The sequence below is a fragment of the Diaphorina citri genome, unplaced genomic scaffold (genome assembly GCF_000475195.1).
Source record: "Diaphorina citri unplaced genomic scaffold, Diaci psyllid genome assembly version 1.1 scaffold192, whole genome shotgun sequence".
Lineage (NCBI taxonomy): Eukaryota > Metazoa > Arthropoda > Insecta > Hemiptera > Psyllidae > Diaphorina > Diaphorina citri.
Window position 1 is genome coordinate 95835 of NW_007377629.1, and position 21962 is coordinate 117796.

Below are 21962 nucleotides of genomic sequence, written 5' to 3' on the forward strand. Positions count from 1 at the left end.
TGAAATTAGCCAGAGTATACACACGGAAAACCTAACCTACAAAGAGGTACAAAGGCGCTTCGACGTTTCAAAAAGCTTTCGATGGACACAAGATTAGATTGAATGGGCCGATAGCCTTTTCAAAGTCCATTGTGATGGAATTAAAGGACCGTTTACACGCTACGTATTAGCGTGCAACAAAACGTACGAAAAGACGTATCTACGCCTTCTACACCGTTAACTTGGATTTACAATTCCTTCGACAAGACGTGGGTACCTACTCTAACTCTGACGAACAAGGTCGAACAGACCTGGCCTCATAAGGTCGGAGCGTGACTGGCTGGCCCTAAATACCCCCAAAAAGTTAGCTCAGACTGCTTAGAGGGTAAATACCCTAAAGAGTTAGCTCGGAGGGTTAGAGCAAAGGTTCCATCCATTTTCCTTTACCATCTCTTTGTTCTTTATCTTTGGAGAAATTGCCAACATGGGGGAATTTCAGATTTCAGGGGAGAATGAGGGAGACATTGCCAGCATGGGGGAACTTTGGCCGGAGTGATGGGATTTTCAAAGAACAGACAAGGGATTTTTTTGCCAAAACGAGGGAGGGAGTTCCCAGAAGGAGAACTTTGTCCCTAACAGATACCTAAAATGAAGTTCGTCTTAGGATCGGATGGTTTTCTGCTATCCTGTCCTCCTTCTCTCTTTGGGGATGACAAGACCTCCGTCCCGTTGTTACAGTTCCCTCTATCAAAACTCTTGAAAAAAAAAAATGACGGTGCAATACTTTCTCATTACCTTGCATAGGATCCCTATACTTATTGGTATTAAAAAGTAATATCCATTGAATACTTACATCTGCTAATATCAAATACATGGCCAAAATGAGAAGACAGGCGGCTGAGGACACGCACACCAAAGATCGAAACAACGCATGCTTGAGCCGCTCACAATATTTCCCGTGTAACCGTTCCAGATTCTCCATGCTGGATTCCTATTGGTTCAGAACTGTCAAAGCTGCTTTCTGATTGGTGGATTTTTGGCGGCTTTGTCGGTCACCGTTCCAAACTGCTTTCTGAAAGGTGGATTTTCGCTCTGCCAGTCACCGTAAATTATGGTGGTGGTGTGTTCTAAAACAGAAAGAGGAGATGGCTTATATTGAGGAAGAATGTCGTCTCCCATCCGGATACCAACCACACGCAACGTGGCTTAACTTCGGTGATTCGTCGGTAACTGGTACTATCGCCACTGGCCGAAAAAAAGTACTCAAATCGGTCAAAAATTTCAATATTAATTATACAGTACAATAGGAATTTTAATTATTCAATAAAGGACCACTGTTGCTCCCCTGCGTTACACCATTCAATTGAATTTCCTCAGTACAGGTCACAATAACAAAGGTGAAATTAGCCAGAGTATACACACGGAAAACCTAACCTACAAAGGCGCTTCGACGTTTCAAAAAGCTTTCGATGGACACAAGATTAGATTGAATGGGCCGATAGCCTTTTCAAAGTCCATTGTGACTTGTGACGCTTTGTAAATACAAAGGATAAAGTATAGCAGTAGGCTTTGTATTTACAAAGCGTTACAGAAGGCTTTGTAAATGTAAATTCAAAGGGCAACTGGACATGGATGCTTTGTGGAATACAAAGGGCACATTGATTAGGTAACGTCATCAGTAAGTTAGGTGAGTGGGGGAGAAAGATAGATATAGAGAGAGAAAAAGAGAGAAGAGAGAGGGGAGGGAGAGAGTAGGATAGAGGGGGAGAGAGGAGAGAGATTTTAAGGAAAGAGAGGAGAGAAGGGAGGGATAAATAGAGAGAGAGGGGGGGGGAGTGAAAGAGAGGGAGGAGGGGAGAGAGGAGAGAGATTTTAAGGAAAGAGAGGAGAGAAGGGAGGGATAAATAGAGAGAGAGGGGGGGGAGTGAAAGAGAGGGAGGAGTGAAAGAGAGAGGGATAAGAGAAAGAGAGGGAGGGATAAAGAGAAAGAGAGGGAGGGATAAAGAGAAAGAGAGGGGGAGGAGAGAGCGGTGAGGGGGGAAAAGGAGGTGAGAGAAAGACAGAGGGATGTTGAGGGAGAGGTAGGGGTAAAAAGAAAAAGAAGGAGAGGGAGAGAGAGGTGAGGGAGAAAGAGAGGAGGGAGAGGAGGAGAGATTAGGTAAAACCACCTGAATGGTATGTAGTTCGAGGCAAAATATAAAATAATAAACCTTTTAACCTTGTTTACCCCCTCACTGAACTGGAAAACTGGGATAGGACTGAAAAGTGCTATTCGATTAGGATAAAGATAGAAGAAAAGAGAGATGTACCCACCTACCTACATCTACTTACCAATATGCAGCTATCTATGTAGGTAGAATACAATAGAAGAGAAATTGAATAAAATTGGGAAGGGTAAGGGAGAAAGAGACATGGGAGGGAGAATTGCAGAATTTGAGGAAGAAAGCAAACTGACAAGTAGATACCGATACTACAGTTTCGATAAAAGAAAATTAGAAGTAGAGAATTGAGAAATGTGGGATATGTGAGAAAAGAGGGAGAAGAGAAATTGTAAGACAAGAAATAGGAGGGAGAAAGGGAAGAAAGATTGTAAGGAAAGGGAGGAAGGAATGAGGAAAGGAAGAAAAGAGATATGAGAAGAAGGAGGGTAGGGGGAAAAATGGAAAGGAAAGAGGGGAGGAAGTGAAAAGAAAGGGTAAGAAAAGGGAAGAAATAAAGGGAGGGAACAAAGTTATGGTTGTAATAAAAGATTTTATTTCCTTGCATTTCGTCATAAAAATTGAATCAAGACACTACAGTATTTTTATTATGGTAATATACGCTAAACCGGGGTTACATTGGGTCAAAGGGGATATTCGATATTTTTAAATAATATTTAGGTACGTATCTACGAGAAAAGAAAAGGAGAAAACAGCCGTTCCGAGAGCTAAATATTGCAAATTTACGAAGTGAAACAGAAGCGTCCGTGCGATAAGGTTCGTTCTGGGAACGGCTAGCTATTGAACCAATTGAAAAGAAAAGTCTACATATTCACGTCTCCAGTAACCCCGATTTTCAGTATTGTTCTTTTTTTCCTCTTCTTCTTCTTCTTCTTCCTCCTTTTTACTCTCCTCCTCCTCCTCCTCCTCCTCCTCCTCCTCTTCTTCTTCTTCTTATTCTTATTCCCTCTTCCACTCCCAAGCAGGAATTCAAAAGAGGGAAAATATTCTAATAAAAATTCTATACAAAGATAGGATAAAAAAAATCACGCTTAGGGTTCTGTAGAACGAGGTTCTATGGAACATCAAAACTAGGCTAATCCTCGCATATTTCTTGAGTCTTCGGGTTTCTAAGAGAAAAATAATAAAAAATAAACCGCATGGAAAATAGGATAGAGAAAAACAAGCTGGGCCCGTCCCTCCGGGAATTTTTTAGCCCGTAGTTTATTCGATCGTGATTAAAGAAAATCAGTACCTATGTACCTACCTAATTTTTTAATATTCAGTTTATTATTACTCTTGATTTGATTTTTCGATTTTACTTTCATGTAATGATTTAAAATCAAGACTAGAGCCCGTTCTCCCTTTATTTCTTTAAGTCACCCATCCATTTATTGGCCTTGCTCGGCGTAGCTTAACATAGATGACGCTAAAACCGGTCTTAAATTAACGACTGAAGTGTTATCTAAAACTTTCTCGCTTTGAGTTCATAGGTCGTCGCGACAAATTTCAAGATCAGAGCTCATTTGTGTGAGAAAATGTAAAAAAAAATCCTTCAATGTCTTTATTTCCCCAAACACAACAAACAGCTAGGAGCTAGGTAATTTAAGTAAATAAATATCGAAATCATGAATCCATTCGAAGAATCTACCTTTATTTCTCCCTCCCTCTCTTTCTTCAATCCTTTTCTCTCTCTCTCTCTCTCTCTCTCCCTTTCTCTCTTTCTTCCTCTCTCTCTCTCTATCCCTCTCTTTCTCACTCTCTTCAATTAGGCTCCCCCTCTTTATTGCTCTCTCTCTCTGTCTTACTCTCCCTTCAATTCACTATCTCCTTCCCTTGTCTTCCTTCCCTTTCCTCTCTCTCTCTCCCTCCTCTCCCATTGTTCCCCCTTTCTCCCTCTCCCTTTAAAATCTCATGTCTGAGGTTCGTTTTTCCAGTCCACAAGGGAAACTTTGCTTTTAAAAAGGGAATTTATCCTCTCCCTCCATTTCCTTCCCTTCCGGTTTGTGAGGGGAGTCAATATTTGTGCTCTTTACTTTCAGGAGGAGAAAGAGTGTTTGGAGAGGGATATTTTTTTCTCTCTTGTCCTTCCTCTTAGGGCAAAGTGGCTGAGGTAAGTAAATGGGTATCTCAAGAAGAATGGGGACGAGAAGAAAGAATAAGAAGGAAGATGAGGGAAAAGAAGAAGAGGAAAAACTTGAAGGAAGAGAAGGGAAAATAAGGGGAAAAGAAGAGGAAGAAGAAGAAAAAGAAGAAGGAGAAGAAAAATCCAGACATACCTACATAAATGGGTATCTAAAGAAGCATAAGGAGAAGAAGAGTCAGAAGAAAAGGAAAAAAAAAGAAAAGAGAAGAAGAAAAAAGGAAGGACGGACTAAAAAGAAGAGGAGGAAGAAGAAGAACAAGAAAAGGAGAAGGAGGTTGAAAAAAAAAAGAAAGGAAGAAATACAAACATACCTTAATAGCAGAAGGTATAGCTTTCAATCTTTTGTGCAGAAAAAAAAAGGACTCAGGACTTCTCCCTGATAGTAGTAGGCTTTGTATTTACAAAGCGTTACAGAAGGCTTTGTAAATTCAAAGGGTAACTGGACATGGATGCTTTGTGGAATGCAAAGGGCACATTGATTAGGTAACGTCATCAGTAAGTTAGGTGAGTGGGGGAGAAAGATATAGATATGGAGAGAGAAAACGAGAGAAGAGAGAGGGGAGGGAGAGAGGTGAGAGATTTAAAGGAAAGAGAGGAGAGAAGGGAGGGATAAATAGAGAAAGAGAGGGGGGAGTGAAAGAGAGAGGGAGGAGTTAAAGAGAGAGGGAGGAGTTAAAGAGAGAGAGATAAGAGAGAAGAGAGAGGGGAGGGAGAGAGTAGGATAGAGGGGGAGAGAGGAGAGAGATTTGAAGGAGAGAGAGAGAGGGGGGAGTAAAAGAGAGAGGGATAAGAGAGAGAGTGGGAGGGGTAAAAAGAAAAAGAAGGGGAGGGAGAGAGAGGTGAGGGAGAAAGAGAGGAGGGAGAGGAGGAGAGATTAGGTAAAACCACCTGAATGGTATGTAGTTCGAGGCAAAATATAAAATAATAAACCTTTTAACCTTGTTTACTTCCTCGCTGAACTGGAAAAATGGGATAGGACTAAAAAGTGCTACCTATTGTCCTATTCGATTAGGATAAAGATAGAAGAAAAGAGAGATGTGCCCACCTACCTACATCTACTTACCAATATGCAGCTATCTATGTAGGTAGAATAGAATAGAATATACCCTGTTTATCCTGCCCGAATGGGACTGAAAAGTCCTTTTACCCCAGCAGTCTAAACAAGGTCTCGTATATTTGATGGGTTAAAGAATAATACATACAACTAACAATTTACTGATTAAAGGCTTAGTTAAGTAGATACCTATCGAAAATGATATGGTAGTAGATGTTGACATCTACTGACAAAAATGATAAACAACAATAACAACAACAACAACAACTCACGGTAATAAGAAGATCTGTAGGTACCTACGTTACCTCCTAATCATGTTAAAATACATGGAAAAAAAAGGAATTTTACTTATTCTGTAGGCTAAATATGTTTTCCGCTTGACTTGGACTCGAACCAATAACCTCCAGATCCAAAGTCCACAGAGCAAATTAATCGAGTAGCACAAACTCACAAAGAGAATTTATGATTTGATTTTGATGATCAATGATTGGCTCAGAGAAAATAATAAAGGAAGGACGGACTAAAAAGGGGTTTTCCGAGGCTTAAAAGGGTAAACGTTCTGAGCTTATTTGGAAAATGACTTGACTTGGAGTCAAACCATCGACCTCTAGACCCAAAGTCCACGGTTTAAAGTAAAAACAAAAAGTTCCCCGGGCTTGAAAGGGTCAAAATTTGTGAGCTCTTTTTTTGGGAAATCCTCCGTCATCGCTTGTTGCAGACATGATAAATGAAAGGGGGGTTATCTCCGAGCTTTTGTCATGGAGAACATCACCTTCTCTTTTAATCTCTCAGAGTGGAAGAGCAACTTTAGCACGGGATGAAATTAAAACTTGAATTAAAAAAAGTGGAGGCCTTCTCTTTCTCTCAGAGTGGAAGAGCAACTTTAGCACGGGATGAAATTAAAACTTGAATTAAAAAAGTGGAGGAGGAGAAAAAGAGGAAGAGGAGAAGAAGGAAGAGAGGAAAAAAAGAGGAGGAGGAGGAGGGAGAGGATGAGGACCAGAAGAAAAAGAAGGAGACAGAGGGAGAAGGAAGGAGGAGGAGAAGGAAGAGGGAGGAAGAGGATGAGAAAAAGAAGGAAGAGGAGAGGGAGAAAAAGATTAAGAGGTAGGAGGAGAAGAAGGAGAGGGAGAAGAGGAACAAGAGGAAGAGAAGGAGGACGAGGGAAAGAAGGAAGAGGAGAAGAAAAAGGAGGATAAGAAGGAGAAGGAAACGAAAAAAGGGAAAAGGAGGAGAAGAAGGGAAAGAAGAAGAAAGAGAAGAGGGACAAGAAAAAGAACAATGTTTAGATTAATTTTTTCCGCCCTAAGAGTATTTTCCAGATTTATAACAAAAGGGTTTAAAATTCTAAAGGGCGGGCATACACCTACTTACAAAGGGCAGGCGGGGGTCTCTAATCTTTTTCGGTGGAAAATCGTGGAAAGTAGAAATGACGTAACTTTCGAAAGCAACAGGGGTCCTCTTTTACAGCGGTCTGAAAGTTCACTTTCAACTCTTTAGTAGATACTGACTATTACTAACGTAGGTAAGAACTTAGTTCACTTTAAAAGAAGAAGGAGAAGAAGAAGAAGAAGGAGGAGGAGGAGGAAGAAACATGAGAAAAACAGCTAGGTTACGTGCTAAGAAGGAATGAAGGATTCGTGATAGGAGCAGGCGGAGGAGAAGGAGAAGGAGGAGAAGAAAAAGATTAAAGAGGAGGAGGAGGAGGAGGCGAAAGTAAAATAAATAATAATAATAATAATAATAGTGCTTATTTATACTGCTCGAATAGGACTGAAAAGTCCCTTTACTCCAACAGTAGGCTACTACTATTATTGTGGTCAAATTATATTGAGGATAAAATTCCATACCTCGGCTGGGGCTATGTTAGGCTACGCCGAGCAAGGCCAATAAATGGATGGGTGACCTTAACATTATAAATATTAGGAATAAAGGGAGAACAATAATAATAAACTGAATATTAAACAAATTAGGCAGGTACATAGGTACTGATTTTCTCTAATCACGATCGAATAAACTACGGGCTAAAAAATAGCTAAATCCCCTTTAGCCAGCCTAGTTAGTTTGGTTGGTAGCGCGTCTACCTTGTAAGCGCTAGGCCGCGGGGTCCATTCCAGCCTGGGGCGGATTTTAACCTGATGGGATAATATTCCTTCTCAGAACGGCTGGCTTTCTCTTATCCTGTCTTCCTTCTCTCTTCGATTTCGGGACGATAAGTCCTTAGCAGTTACAGTTCCTTCTATCAAACCTCTCCAAATCTATTGGGAATTGGTCCATTCTACGTGTATAATCACTGGCTTTGGACAACATTTCTGACGGTAAATTTTTGGTAGACATCCAGAGTCTTCACTGGTCTAAACCCATTTGTCTCTATCAAACCTCTCCAAATCTATTGGGAATTGGTCCATTCTAATACGTGTATAATCACTGGCTTTGGACAACATTTCTGACGGTAAATTTTTGGTAGACATCCAGAGTCTTCACTGGTCTAAACCCATTTGGCTCCCCTATATCCCCATTAGTTCCATATTACCCTCCCTCCTTCTTCTCCTCTTCCCCTCCTTCTCCTCCTATTCCCTCCCCCTCATAAAATTTTCTCATACCCTAAATTTTCTCCTCTTCCATCTCCCGTTCTCCTTTCGTTTCTCTTCCATCTTCTCCCTCTCTTAGTCTCTCTCCACTCTTCTTAATTTTTCTCATCTCTCTCCCCTTCTCACTTCCTTATCTCCTCCCTTTCTTCTTTTTTCTACTCTCTTGCTCTTCTTTGTGTATTTTTTCTATTGCCCTTTTCTTCTCCTTTCTATTCTCTCTCTCTCCCCTCTCTTACGCTTTCCCCTCTGCCTCAATTTTCTCCCTCATATATCTCCCCCTCTTCCCTTACGTCTTCTCCGTTTATCCTTCTCCTACATATCCCATCTCATCCCCCTCTTTTCCTTTTCGCCCTCTTCATTTCCCTCCCTCTCCCCCTCCAATTTCCTCCCCTCATCCAGTCCTTTAATATTCTCCCTCTTCCTGTCTCCTCCTAGCCTCTCCTCCCCCCTTTTAAATTTCTCCCTCGTCATTCCCCTCCCCCCTCCAACTTCCAGTCCCTCCCTCTTCCCCTCCTCCCTCTCTCATCTCCCCCTCCACCTCTTAGTTTCCCAATGGACCACTCTCTGAGCATTAATAAAATTTTCAAACCCAAATTGTTTTTAAGTACCCTCTACATTAGAAGCTTGATGGACTCACAGGGCCCGGTTGTAAGAGACTGAAAAGTGGCCCTGGATGAAAAGTGCCTCTGGTCGGCCCTGGATGAGAAGTGGCAATTGGCCGCCTCGTTGGTTCTCTAAAAGGTACTCGGAAGTGAGGCTATTTATTAGGGTTATACCATGGAAAAAGTTCAAAAGTAGGTAGTATAAAATTCATGTGGATATTTATGTAATAGGTAATAATAGAATCTTGAGTGGAAGGCAACCACTAGGCGAGGTTAACGCCTTAGGCGTTCTCTACCACCTAACCCTTAGAGCTCCATTATTATGTGGTCAAATTCTCAAATAATTGAGGATAAAATTCCATACCTCGGCTGGGATCGAACCCACGCCCTCCTGTTTACCAGGCGAGCGTCTTGACCACTACGCCACCGAGGCAGGTACGGCGGGTTCGGCCGCTATTTGAACAGAATTAAGCAGAAAAGAACCATCCACAAATGGAATCACATACCCATCTCATGGATGTCCCCGGATGGAAAAAAGGCTGAGAACCACTGACCCAAATAGCAAAACACAATACATCGAGGGGACATTTTCCAATTTCCATTTTCCTCCATTGTCAAAATTGTTCAAGCTCAACAGCTTTCGCTTTGCAAAGGGAGAGAGATAAATGTACATGGGGAAATGGGGAGGGAGAGAGAGAGCGCATTAACATTTCACCGAAACCCGATAATTGCTGACAAATTTCGTTATTGTCAACCATTTCTCTCTCTCTCTATTTATTTCTTTCTCTCTCACTCCCTTGCTCTCTCTCTATCTCTCTTTCTCCCTCTGTATATTAATTTCTCCCTCTCTCTCTTTCTCCTTCTCTTTCTCTATAATTCTAACTCTAACCCTTTCACTCCCTTGCTCTCTCTCTATCTATCTCTCTTTCTCCCTCTGTATATTAATTTCTCCCTCTCTCTCTTTCTCCTTCTCTTTCTCTATAATTCTAACTCTAACCCTTTCTCCTATTCCAATTCTTTCCCTCCCCCATTTGGGCCATTTCTCTCTCTCCCTCTCTCTCTCTGTACCTCTTGATTTACTTCCGTCTCTCTCATCCATTTGTGTCATATTCGCTCTTCCTCTCTCTAGTTATTGTGTGTTATTTATTTTTCTCTCTCTCTCACTGCCTTGCTCTCTTTCTCTCTCTATCTCTCTTTCTCCCTCTGTATATTAATTTCTCCCTCTCTCTCTCTTTCTCCTTCTCTTTCTCTATAATTCTAACTCTAACCCTTTCTCCTATTCCAATTCTTTCCCTCCCCCATTTGGGCCATTTCTCTCTCTCCCTCTCTCTCTCTCTCTCTCTCTCTCTCTGTACCTCTTGATTTACTTCCGTCTCTCTCATCCATTTGTGTCATATTCGCTCTTCCTCTCTCTAGTTATTGTGTGTACATAACAGAGATGAGAGAGAGAGAGCCTCTCCAACGCAGGTAATTAAATTTTACCTCTCCAGTTTATTCTGTTTCTCTCTTTGTCTCTCTTCCTCCGTCCATCTCTCTCTCTCTCTCTCTCTCTCTCTCTCTATTTGCTTTCCATCTGGTGTTCTGTTCCTCTTTTATTTGCCTACTGCTTTCAGGTAAATTTAATTTCTCTCCTCCCTCTCTTTCTCTCCTTCTCTATCCCTTTCTCTCTCTCTATCCCTTCTCCCTCTCTATCTCTACCTCTCATTCAGTTTCTCTCTATGTAAATATAAGTAGAAGGCCATCCTGGACAGCATGGTTAGCAAGGTAGGTCATGGCTTCGATTCCCGCCCGGGGGCGAACTTTATCGCTTTATCCTAAGAGAGAGAGAGAGAGAGAGAGAGAGAGAGAGAGCAAGTTCTTTTAGTTCTTTTTCCTCCCTTCTTTACTTTTACCTTATGCCCTAGGCCTAGGCCCTGTATACTCCTATAGGATTAAAATGTCTCTGTCCCTTAACTCCAGCAGTACTCGGCTAGGATTGAACCCACGCCCTCCTGTTTACCAGGCGAGCGCCCCAACTATGTCACCTAGTTAGATTCATCGAATGTCAAAAACTTATGACGAAATCCGCATGGAAAATCACAATACTGTCAAGATAAAATATGATGTCTTCTTTTCTAAACGAAACATAAACACTTTAATATCTACCTAGCAAAATAGTATGTATGATTATGTATTATGTACCTATTCAGCATATTAGTATCTGATTTGTTAGCTTGGCACGGGGCCCTAAAGCGATAATACGCGAAGCAGAGGCGAGGCGTAGCTACGTTTAAAACGGGGGACTGGGAGGTTAATGACTTGTTTTTTTTTCCGGAAAAGAAAGAAAAATGAGAAAACCGCTACATTATAGGTAGGTAACAGAAAGTAAAAATCTACATACTCTCAGTTTCCAAGAGACCAAACCCAGAGGTTGTTGTTGTTGTAGCGGCTTTAGCTTTCGCCGAATGGCGATAGCAGAATAAAGAAAAAATGTCTTTTTGTATCTGCTATACACCGGCAAAACGGGGGACTGGGAGGTTAATAACTTTATTTTTTCCCGGAAGAGAAAGAAATTGAGAAAACCACTTATTGTAGGTAATAGAAAGTAAAAATCTACAAACTCTCAGTTTCCAAGAGACCAAACCCAGAGGTCAAGACGCTCGCTTGGTACCCAATCAGGAGTACGCGGGTGAAAAATTAGGCTCTGGGGAAAAATTGGATTATGTATATCAAACGGGTTACTTTCTGGTGTTCTCGTGTTGACCCAGCACCTAAATGGGAAGTATTGTGTCTTGTCCCCTAGCCAGACCAAACCCAGAGGTCAAGACGCTCGCTTGGTACCTAATCAGTAGGACGCGGGTGAAAAATTATGCTCTGGGGAAAAATTGGATTATGTACATATACACATATCAAACGGGTTACTTTCTGGTGTTCTCGTGTTGACCCAGCACCTAAATGGGAAGTATTGTGTCTCTTCTCGCCCATCTGATGAGGGACATACTACGAGATGGGCATGCTACGACACAGGCCACAAATTTATCGTTGAGCTGCTACGCCGCGCCACTGTAAATTTATAAAATAAATACCTACCTACCCATATCTAAGTCAAAATAATAAAAACATACTCCCTAGTGACATAATCACTACGAAAAATGGGACAGACTCATTTGTAAACAAATTTAAAAGAAAAAAATTAAATAAATACGTATGTGTCCGTAACGCTTGGAATAAAATTTATTGTTGTTGGGCCATAAAGAAAAAGAGCAATGAACCCCGTGGACTTGTTAGGGCATAATTGATAGTGGTTCAGTGAACTAAAGGCCCCCCAGGGGGGCCCTTTTTTGGTGACTTAGCGGTGTGAAAAGTTAAGTTGGAGAGACAGATTAAAAAAATAATAATAATAATAATAAATCTCTTTCTTTGTGTTATTATTTCACAACTTTGGTGCTCACTGCAGCATTGTAGGATTTTCCCAATATCTCAATAATCCTAAAATCCAATCAGGAAATAGGGATGTTATCGAGTACTTTTTTTTAAGAGGTTTGACAGAGGGAACTGTAACTGCTATGGTCTTATCGTCCCGAAATCGAAGAGAGAAGGAATACAGGATAGGAGAAAGCCAGCCGTTCCGAGAACGAACATTATCCCATCAGGATAAAATCCGCCCCGGGCGGGAATCGAACCCGCGGCCTAGCGCTTACAAGGCAGACGCACTACCAACAAAGCTAACTAGGCTGGCTGATCGAGTACCTACTTTAATGGTGAAGTTATGTAGCTGGTAGTTTGAAGTTATGGTGTTATTTATGTTAGGATAACAAGCCTGTTTGAAGAACTTGACTTTTCTTTTTTTTTTTTCAGGCTAGTTAGCTTGGAGAATATCGCGTCCGCCTTGTAAGCGCTAGGTCGCGGGTTCGATTCGGGACCGGGTCGGATTTTATCCTAAACAGATAAGGTTCGTTCTTTTGGAAAGGCTGCCATAGGGACTTCTCGATAGTCACAGAACAAATACCCTTTGGGCATAAAGTTCCCATCAAAAGTACAAACAAACTACCACAAACTTACCTATAGTCCAAAGTATCTAAACATGGTTAACATACGTAGGTACTATAAAAAAAAAACTATTCACAAAAAAAAATAATAATAATAATAAATAAGTATCAAAAAAATCAAACTTCAATTTCCACATGCAAAATTTCGTCAAAAAAAAAAAAAAAAAAAAAAAACCGCGCTCCCAAAAAACTTGAGAAAAAAAAAAAAAACAAAAAATTTTGAAAAAAAAAAAAAAAAAAAAAAAAATCACGCGATCTCAAAAAACTTGAGAAGAAAAAAAAATACGAAAACACGCACCGAAAAAAATTGCTTTGTTTCGACCGACGACCCTACCTCGCCAACGTTCGAACGAATACTGAACTGACGGCTGACGGTCCTGACGGAGTGACGGAGTGACGGTGGCTGACTGTTCGTATTTTACTGAGGGGCAGTTGGCAACAGGGCAGACCAATGTCTACCGGAAAAGCGAACGGCGGTGTGCGGAGGGAAAAACGGCTTTTCCGGCTTTTTTTCCGGCGGGGAAAGGGGAAGGTCCGCCAAAAAAACGATATGGACTGATTTCCGTTCTATAAAGTTGACTTTATTCAAAAGTGACTGAACCTATTTTTTTTTTTTTTTTTTTTTTTTTTTTTTAATTGGGATGCTAGATCTCTTTTTCTCTTTTCATATCCGAGCATAGCCTAACCCTGTTCATTACCACCAAATGCTTTCGTATAGTCTACAAATGAGTGAATTCAATAGAATCTAGTCAACCAATTGGGCTGGAATGTTACTGGTCGTCAGTGGTGTTTATTCAAGTAAACTGGACTGGCTGGGGGACGTTAAATAGGGAGTATACCAGCCTAAATTTCCCTTGTTAAAGAAATAGCAATGGTTGAGTGCGGAGGGCATCCACTGGTAAAATTTATAGCCAAAACCAAATGTCAGCCCAAAGCAATCACCCTACGTTAGGGCTGATTGAGAGGGTGACGAAAAACGCCGACCCTGTCTGTACACGGGAAAAAGCGAAGAAGAAGAAGACTCGAGTAAGCTAGACTGGTCAGCGTGTAATCCGGTCATTAAAAACTTGCTTAACTCATGGACTTTCTCACAAGGACACGAAATTTCAATCTGAAATTCTGAAACTCTGGTGGATTTCTCGAGAGTAATTATCTAAGTGGAACTCATTCCTAATTCATGATACCATGTTTTTCTAAGTAGTAAAACTTTTCCCGAAACATACGCGTGGTGAACTTTCCACTAGGGGTTCCCAACCCTAACTGGGCAAAAACCACGGACGATTTTCCCTCCTAGAGGGACAGGGCTGTAGGCCAGGCTCCGAAAGTTTGGAGCATCCACCAACCCCAAACGGAAATCGAGGTACTTGTTCAGAAGCCACGTCAATGGAAAGGAAAACCACGGACGATTTTCCCTCCTAGAGGGACAGGGCTGTAGGCCAGGCTCCGAAAGTTTGAAGCATCCACCAACCCCAAACGGAAATCGAGGTACTTGTTCAGAAGCCACGTTAATGGAAAATTCTACAATAAGGAACTATTTTTTGACAAGTGACCCAGTGTTATTGTATGTTATAGCAGTGACCCAGTGTTATTATAGGGTTAGGTTAAACGCAAAAAGGAGCTTTCTTTTTCATTGTCGTGACTTGTAATTCCCGAAATCGAATCTAGCCTTACCTATCTGTTAGGATAAAGTTTGCCTTCGACGGTAATAGAACCTAGCCACCTGTTGGGAAATTCTAGTTGGGAACCCCTACTTCATACCCGTAGCTCGAGTTCCGAGTTCTGCAAAGCTCACCACAGAAAGTTTCTTTTTTCACCAAGATAAACTTGGTCGGAGTGTAGATCTTTAAGATACAGGAAATAGCAATGGAAAGTTCTACAAAAAGGAGCTGTCAAAAATAAGCAGGGACCCAGTGTTATTATAGGGTTAGGTTAAACGCAAAAAGGAGCTTTCTTTTTCATTGTCGTGACTTATAATTCCCGAAATCGAATCTATAATGGAAAGTTCTACAAAAAGGAGCTGTCAAAAATAAGCAGTGACCCAGTGTTATTATAGGGTTAGGTTAAACGCAAAAAGGAGCTTTCTTTTTCATTGTCGTGACTTATAATTCCCGAAATCGAATCTAGCCTTACCTATCTGTTAGGATAAAGTTCGCCTTCGACGGTAATAGAACCTAGCCACCTGTTGGGAAATATCTGGTACTTGTGCAGAAGTCACGTCCGTGGAATATTGCTACCAAAGGAACTGGCACAAACGAGCAGTGACCAGTGTTATTATAGGGTTAGGTTAAATGCAAGAAGGAGTTTCCACAATTGGAGCAGTGATTGGTGTTATTATAGGGTTACGTAAAATACAAAAGGAACTTTTCTTTTCCACGGACGTGACTTCTGCATAATTACCAAATATCTAGTTGGGAACCCCTACTTTATACGTAGCTCGAGTTGCGAGTTCTGCAAAGCTCACCACAGAAAGTTTCTTTTTTCACCAAGATAAACTTGGTCGGAGTGTAGATCTTTAAGATACAGGAAATAGCACGAATTTGTTCACCGTCGGGTCGGTCGGAGTAATTCATTGATTCTCATCATTTGTTTCCCTGCAGATTCGCAGAACCATCGGCTACTGTCCTCAGTTCGACGCGCTACTTGAAGAACTCACAGGTCGGCAAAGTCTACGCCTCTTCTGTCAACTGCATGGTATCCATGATGATGAAATAGAATATGTCATCAGTTATCTCTCTACCAAACTCATGTTTCATCACTATCTAGATGTCAAAGTCAAATGCTATAGGTAAGTTCCATAGTGATGACATAGAATATGTCATCAGTTATCTCTCTACCAAACTCATGTTCCATCATTATCTAGATGTCAAAGTCAAATGCTATAGGTAAGTCGATAATTAGGTACATTTTTTTTTTTTAAGAGGTTTGACAGAGGGAACTGTAACTGCTATGGTCTTATCGTCCCGAAATCGAAGAGAGAAGGAAGACAGTCATCAGTTATCTCTCTACCAAACTCATGTTCCATCATTATCTACATGTCAAAGTCAAATGCTATAGGTAAGTTCCATAATGATGAAATAGAATCCCAGTCAGCACACACGATTGGATGTAAGGCTCGAATCAAGCTTACAAATTCACCTGTGTAAGTTGGATGACATCCAGTCTGTAAGCCTAGATCCACTTACTACATAGTTGGATTTAAGCGTGAAAGTGCCCTTGTTCCAGGATGTCCTCCAACTGGATGTAGACGTAAAAAGCACACACTTGTATCCAGCCTAATTCACGCTTACATCCAGCGCATACGCTGGATTTTGAATGCTTGGATCCAGGCTTGATTTTAATGCTCAAATTTCTTGACCCCACGGGGAATCGAACCCGGGTCTCCTGCGTGCAAGGCGAGCGCAGTGACCACTACGCCATGGGAGGTGACGGAGAGACAGATTAATAAAAAGTGAAAAAGGCTACATAGGTATTAGGATACGACATCTAAGGAAAATTAAAGGAAGAAATATCCAAGGAAAAAAAAAAAACTAAGGAGAGAGAAAAAGATCTAAGAAAAAGAATAAAGGGTTTGGTAAGAGGGGGGAAGAAAGGGAGACATAGAGAAAGGATAAAGAGGGGAAGGGACATGTTTGATTGATTAATATTTTCGGTAATTAATGATTTCGGAAGAAAAGAGAGAGAGAGAGAGAAAAAAGAAGAAAGAGAGAAAAAAGAAGAAAGGGAGAAAGCAAGAGGGAAGCAGAAAAAGGAGAGAGAGAAGAAAGAGGTGGGGAGGACAAAGAAGAAAAAATTAATGATGCTAAAGTAAGAAAGGAGTAAAAGAGAGAGAGAGAGAGAGGGAAAGAAAGAGAGGGAGAGAGGGAGATATGAAAGGAGAGAGAGATAACTGATAAATTTCTTAATAGAGAAGACTAGCTGAGTTCATGTAGTTAACCCTTTGAAATAGGCCCCACTGCCCACCTCTGTGACCTTAGGCAAAAGTCTCAGCTTAGGCAAAAGTCTCAGCTTAGGCAAAAGTCTCAGCTTAGGCAAAAGTCTCAGCTTAGGCAAAAGTCTCAACTTAGGCAAAAGAATCTGAGTAAAGTCTACAGTTCACAGAACCACTCGTTATATTGCTTGCATAGGACTGAAAAGGTCCTTTACTCCAGCAGTAGGCTACTACTATTATTGTGGTGAAATGTGCGAAAATTACATTGAGGATAAAATTCCATACCTCGGCTGGAATTGAACCCACGCCCTCCTGTTTACCAGGCGAGCGTCTTGACCACTTCACCACCGAGGCAGGTATTAAGTCCAAGTCCAAAGAAGGGTTAAATCCAAGAAGTTTAAAGAAAGGAATAAAGAATATCAGCTAAATGTTCACTGGATTAAGTTTGCACAAGGGTATCTTTCTATCTTTACTTAAGCCTCATTAGCGTGTTTTTTATACTCAGGTTATACAGTCGAACCTGGATAAACTGGGGAAAAAAAAGTCGTGACTCCTTCATTTTTGACCCAAATAGGTACCTACCTTCATCATTTGCTTAAAATAGATGACCTGACAGTAAGGGAAAAACAATGCCAAGTTGAAATTGAGACAAGGTTGAAGGAATTAAGATACAGCATTTTTAGCGGACACGAAAAGCTGGGAACGCAGACTTGGCCTTAATTTCCTGATCTCACCACTTTTATAGGCCGATAATTTTGGATAGGAACTTGGCTTTTTTTTTCACTTTTGTGTTTTCGAGGGGGATCTCACTCCTTTTTTAGTACACGCATGGTAGGTACCTTTATCGGCTACCTTAAAATAAAAAGAATTTTATTCTGTAAGCTAAATATGTAGGTATTACGCTTGACTTGGACTCGAACCAATAACCTCCAGATCCAAAGTCCACAGAGCAAATTAATCGAGTAGCACAAAGAATTTATGATTTGATTTTGATGATTAATGATTGGCTCGGAGAAAAAAAGAATAGAATAGAATATACCTTGTTTATCCTGCCAGAACGAGACTGAAAAGTCCCTTTACTCCCGCAGTCTAAACAAGGTCTTATATATTTCATAGGTTTAGTTTAAACATATGTAAATAAAAAAAACCTTGTTTAAATATTTTTTTTTTTTAATACAAAAATAAAAGAGGGTTTTCCGAGGCTTAAAAGGGTAAAAGTTCTGAACTTATTTGGAAAATGACTTGACTTGGAGTCAAACCATCGACCTCTAGACCCAAAGTCCACGGTTTAAAGTAAAGTTCCCCGGGCTTAAAAGGGTCAAAATTTGTGAGCTCTTTTTTTGGAAAATCCTCCGTCATCGCTTGTTGCAGACATGATAAATCAAAGGGGTTATCTCCGAGCTTTTGTCATGGAGAACATCACCTTCTCGGTGGCGTAGTGGTCAAGACGCTCGCCTGGTAATCAGGAGGGCGTGGGTTCGATCCCAGCCGAGGTATGGAATTTTATCCTCATTTATTTGAGAATTTGACCACATAATAATGGAGCTCTCGGGGTTAGGTGGTAGAGAACGCCTAAGGCGTTAACCTCGCCTAGTGGTTACCTTCCACTCAAGAGTCTATTATTATTATTATTCTCTTTTAATCTCTCAGAGTGGAAGAGCAACTTTAGCACGGGATGAAATTAAAACTTGAATTAAAAAAAGTGGAGGAGGAGGAGGAGAAAAAAGAGGAAGAGGAGAAGAAGGAAGAGAGGAAAAAAAGAGGAGGAGGAGGAGGAGGGAGAGGATGAGGACCAGAAGAAAAAGAAGGAGACAGAGAGAGAAGAAAGGAGGAGGAGAAGGAAGAGGGAGGAAGAGAGGATGAGGAGGAGAAGGAAGAGTAGAAAAAGAAGGAAGAGGAGAGGGAGAAAAAGATTAAGAGGTAGGAGGAGAAGAAGGAGAGGAAGAAGAGCAAGAGGAAGAGAAGGAGGACGAGGGAAAGGAGGAGGACGAGGGGAAGGAGGAGGAGAAGAAAAAGGAGGATAAGAAGGAGAAGGAAACGAAAAAAAGGGAAAAAGAGAAGAAGAAGGGAAAGAAGAAGAAAGAGAAGAGGGACAAGAAAAAGAACAATGTTTAGATTAATTTTTTCCGCCCTAAGAGTATTTTCCAGATTTATAACAAAAGGGTTTAAAATTCTAAAGGGCGGGCATACACCTACTTACAAAGGGCAGGCGGGGGTCTCTAATCTTTTTCGGTGGAAAATCGTGGAAAGTAGAAATTACGTAACTTTCGAAAGCAACAGGGGTCCTCTTTTACAGCGGTCTGAAAGTTCACTTTCAACTCTTTAGTAGATACTACTACTAACGTAGGTAAGAACTTAGTTCACTTTAAAAGAAGAAGGAGAAGAAGTAGAAGAAGAAGGAGGAGGAGGAAGGAACATGAGAAAAACAGCTAGGTTACGTGCTAAGAAGGAATGAAGGATTCGTGATAGGAGCAGGCGGAGAAGGAGAAGGAGGAGAAGAAAAAGATTAAAGAGGTGGAGGAGGAGGCGAAAGTAAAATAGGTAAGTTCTTTTTCCTCCCTTCTTTACTTTTACCTTATGCCTTAGGCCTAGGCCCTGTATACTCCTATAGGATTAAAATGTCCCTGTCCCTTAATTCCAGCAGTACTCGGCTGGGATTGAACCCGCGCCCTCCTGTTTACCAGGCGAGCGCCCCGACTACGTCACCTAGTTAGATTCATCGAATGTCAAAAACTTATGACGAAATCCGCATGGAAAATCACAATACTGTCAAGATAAAATATGATGTCCTCCTCTTTGCTTTTTCCCGTGTTCAGTTGGGGTCGTTGTTTTTCGTCAGCCCCTAAGTCAGCCGAACCTAGGTCGGCGCTAGGTAGCTCGAACCAACAACCTAGCGCTTACAAGACAGACACGCTACCCTTAAGCTTATCCTATCGTTCTTACCTTTACGTTCAATTTATGATGAAGCTTGTCAAGGTCCTATCACGCCTGTAATATCCGAAGATCATGGTCCTAACGCACAACCTTGAGGTGATCACTGCGATACCTAGAACAAACAGGAGACAAAAATATTATTATTTAATATCACCAAATGCTCCCATAGGTTGCGGTTATGACTAGGCTATGCTAGATCTCTTTTTCTCTTTTCATATCCGAGCATAAACCAACCCTGTTCATAACATAACCACCAAATGCTTTCGTATAGTCTACAAATGAATGAATTCAATAGAATCTAGTCAACCAATTCGGCTGGAATGTTACTGGTCGTCAGTGGTGTTTATTCAAGTAAACTGGACTGGCTGGGGGACGTTAAATAGGGAGTATACCAGCCTGAATTTCCCTTGCTAAAGAAATAGCAAAGTATCGTCCCGAAATCGAAGAGAGAAGGAAGACAGGATAGGAGGAAAGCCAGCCGTTCCGAAAACGAACATTATCCCATCAGGATAAAATAAGGGCATCCCATCCACTCGTAAAATTTTTGTAGTCAAAAATCAAATGTCAGCCCAAAGCAAACACCTAGGGCTCATTGAGAGGCTGACGAAACACGCCGACCCCGTCTGCACACGGGAAAAGGCTAAGAAGCAAATTGGAAAGAATGGAAAGTATTGGTAATGGAAAGTAAAAAGTTGAGGGACTGAAGAAAAATTCCTGACAGCACTACTTAACTCAACTCGGTGACTGCTAATACTCAATGAAATATTATTATCTCTTGATTCTCCCTAAAAAATATACATATTTATTTTCTAAAATGACAGGATGGCAATTCATCGAAAAAAATAATAAAAAAAATAACAGCAAAACGTCACTGGTGTCAATAAGTAAATAAGTGACAGCTATTTGTGAACAGGGGCGGTCACATGCCTGATACAGACCGGAAAAATTTGTTTCGCAACTATTGCCCAAATGTTGCGACACAAATGTTTTGAATGTTGAGCAAAATCCAAGATAAACCAGAGAGCACACTCCTAAAAGACAAGAAAAGACAAATGTTTCAAAAACAAGTCTGAAGAGTAAAAAAAAAAAAAAAAAAAAAAAGTTGCTACCTAAATATTTATCAAAGCACAGATTGATTGATAGGTTCGAAAGCATTTGACAATCGTGGCGGATATTATGAACTGATGGCGATAATACAGGGTGTAACAGAACCTCAGTGGTGACTTCGGACCTGGAGGTTGGTGGTTCTAGTTAGAAAATTTATCTAGGGGTGTTGCCTAGATGGGGAACGACACTCGTAACAATGACAAGCATTTAGAAAAGTATGCTATAACACAATTTTACATCCATACCTACTCGTATATTGCCTATCCAAAAACGGAAAATTGTCTGATTTGAAAATTTCCGCCCTGGCCGGAATTCGAACCCAGCACCTCCGGGTTGAGAGTCAGTGCTCTTGACCACTCGACCACAGACGTGAGTGATATACCTACTCGTGCGAGAAGATTTTATGGGACATCCTACTTTACCTCGACACATTCGTTATATCTGCTAACGAATCCGTTATCATCTCATAAATTCGTTATCATTTTCATAAATTCGTTATCATAAATTCGTTTTTCATCCGGCAGGATTTAGATATTAAAATAATACCTCGACTCTATAAATATGTACATGACTAATCCCTATAATAATCAAATCTGGCCTTCTTCTTCTCCTTCTCCTTCTTCTTCTCTTTCTTCTCCTTCTTCTCCGTCTTCTCCTTCTTCTTCTTCTCCTTCTTCTCCTTTTTCTCCTTCTTCTTCTCATTCGTCTTCTCCTTCTTCTCCTTCTTTCTTCTTCTTCTTTGTGTGCCATGTCCATTACTGAACGTTGGCGATCAAAGTGGCTAAATCATTCAACCATAGTTACAGTAAAAAGAAATTTTAACAAGCGTTTGTGATTGTATTGTATTTTTTGCATATTTAATATACCAATAATAAGTTACAAATTTTCATTAATCTTATGATTCTGAACCCTTGATCAAATCAAACACAGAACTAATAAATAGGAAATAACGAACAAATGAAGAGGGGGGGGAATCAAATTAATCTCAAAAATATATGATTAACTAAAAAATAAACCTACCTAAAAAAAACTAAAAAAAAACTTCTATGACCAAAAGTGGTTAACTTTGAACGATTTTGTAACCAAAAGTGGTTAAGTTTGAACGATTCAAGATGGTCTCCGCCTAAAGAAAAAAAAAAAAAAAAAATGGCCGCCCTTTTTTTTTTTCCTCAAAAATTAACAAATTTGGGTTGAGGCCCCCAAAAAAAAAAAAAAAAAAAAAAATGGCCGCCATCTTTATTTTCACTCAAAAGTTAACAACTTTGGGTTGAGGCCTTACAAATTACTTTTAGACATTTAACAAAAAAAAAAGTAATAATACTTATGATCGAGTAAGTAATCAGCCTGAGAAAATGTTATAATATTAAGGATATATAGGAAGGTACAATAATAATA

At 40.6% G+C, this 21962-nt stretch overlaps 1 protein-coding gene across 1 annotated transcript in view; it reads right to left on the minus strand.

Annotated features, from left to right (window-relative positions):
- LOC103505739 (adenylate cyclase type 2-like) overlaps nucleotides 1–19575 on the minus strand; it is a 33663-nt gene extending 14088 nt beyond the window's left edge. The window contains exon 1 of the mRNA XM_026820993.1: nucleotides 19470–19575. The gene's annotated coding sequence lies outside the window, so the exon portion shown is untranslated. The remainder of the gene's footprint in view (nucleotides 1–19469) is intronic.
- Between the last annotated feature and the right edge of the window lie 2387 nt (nucleotides 19576–21962).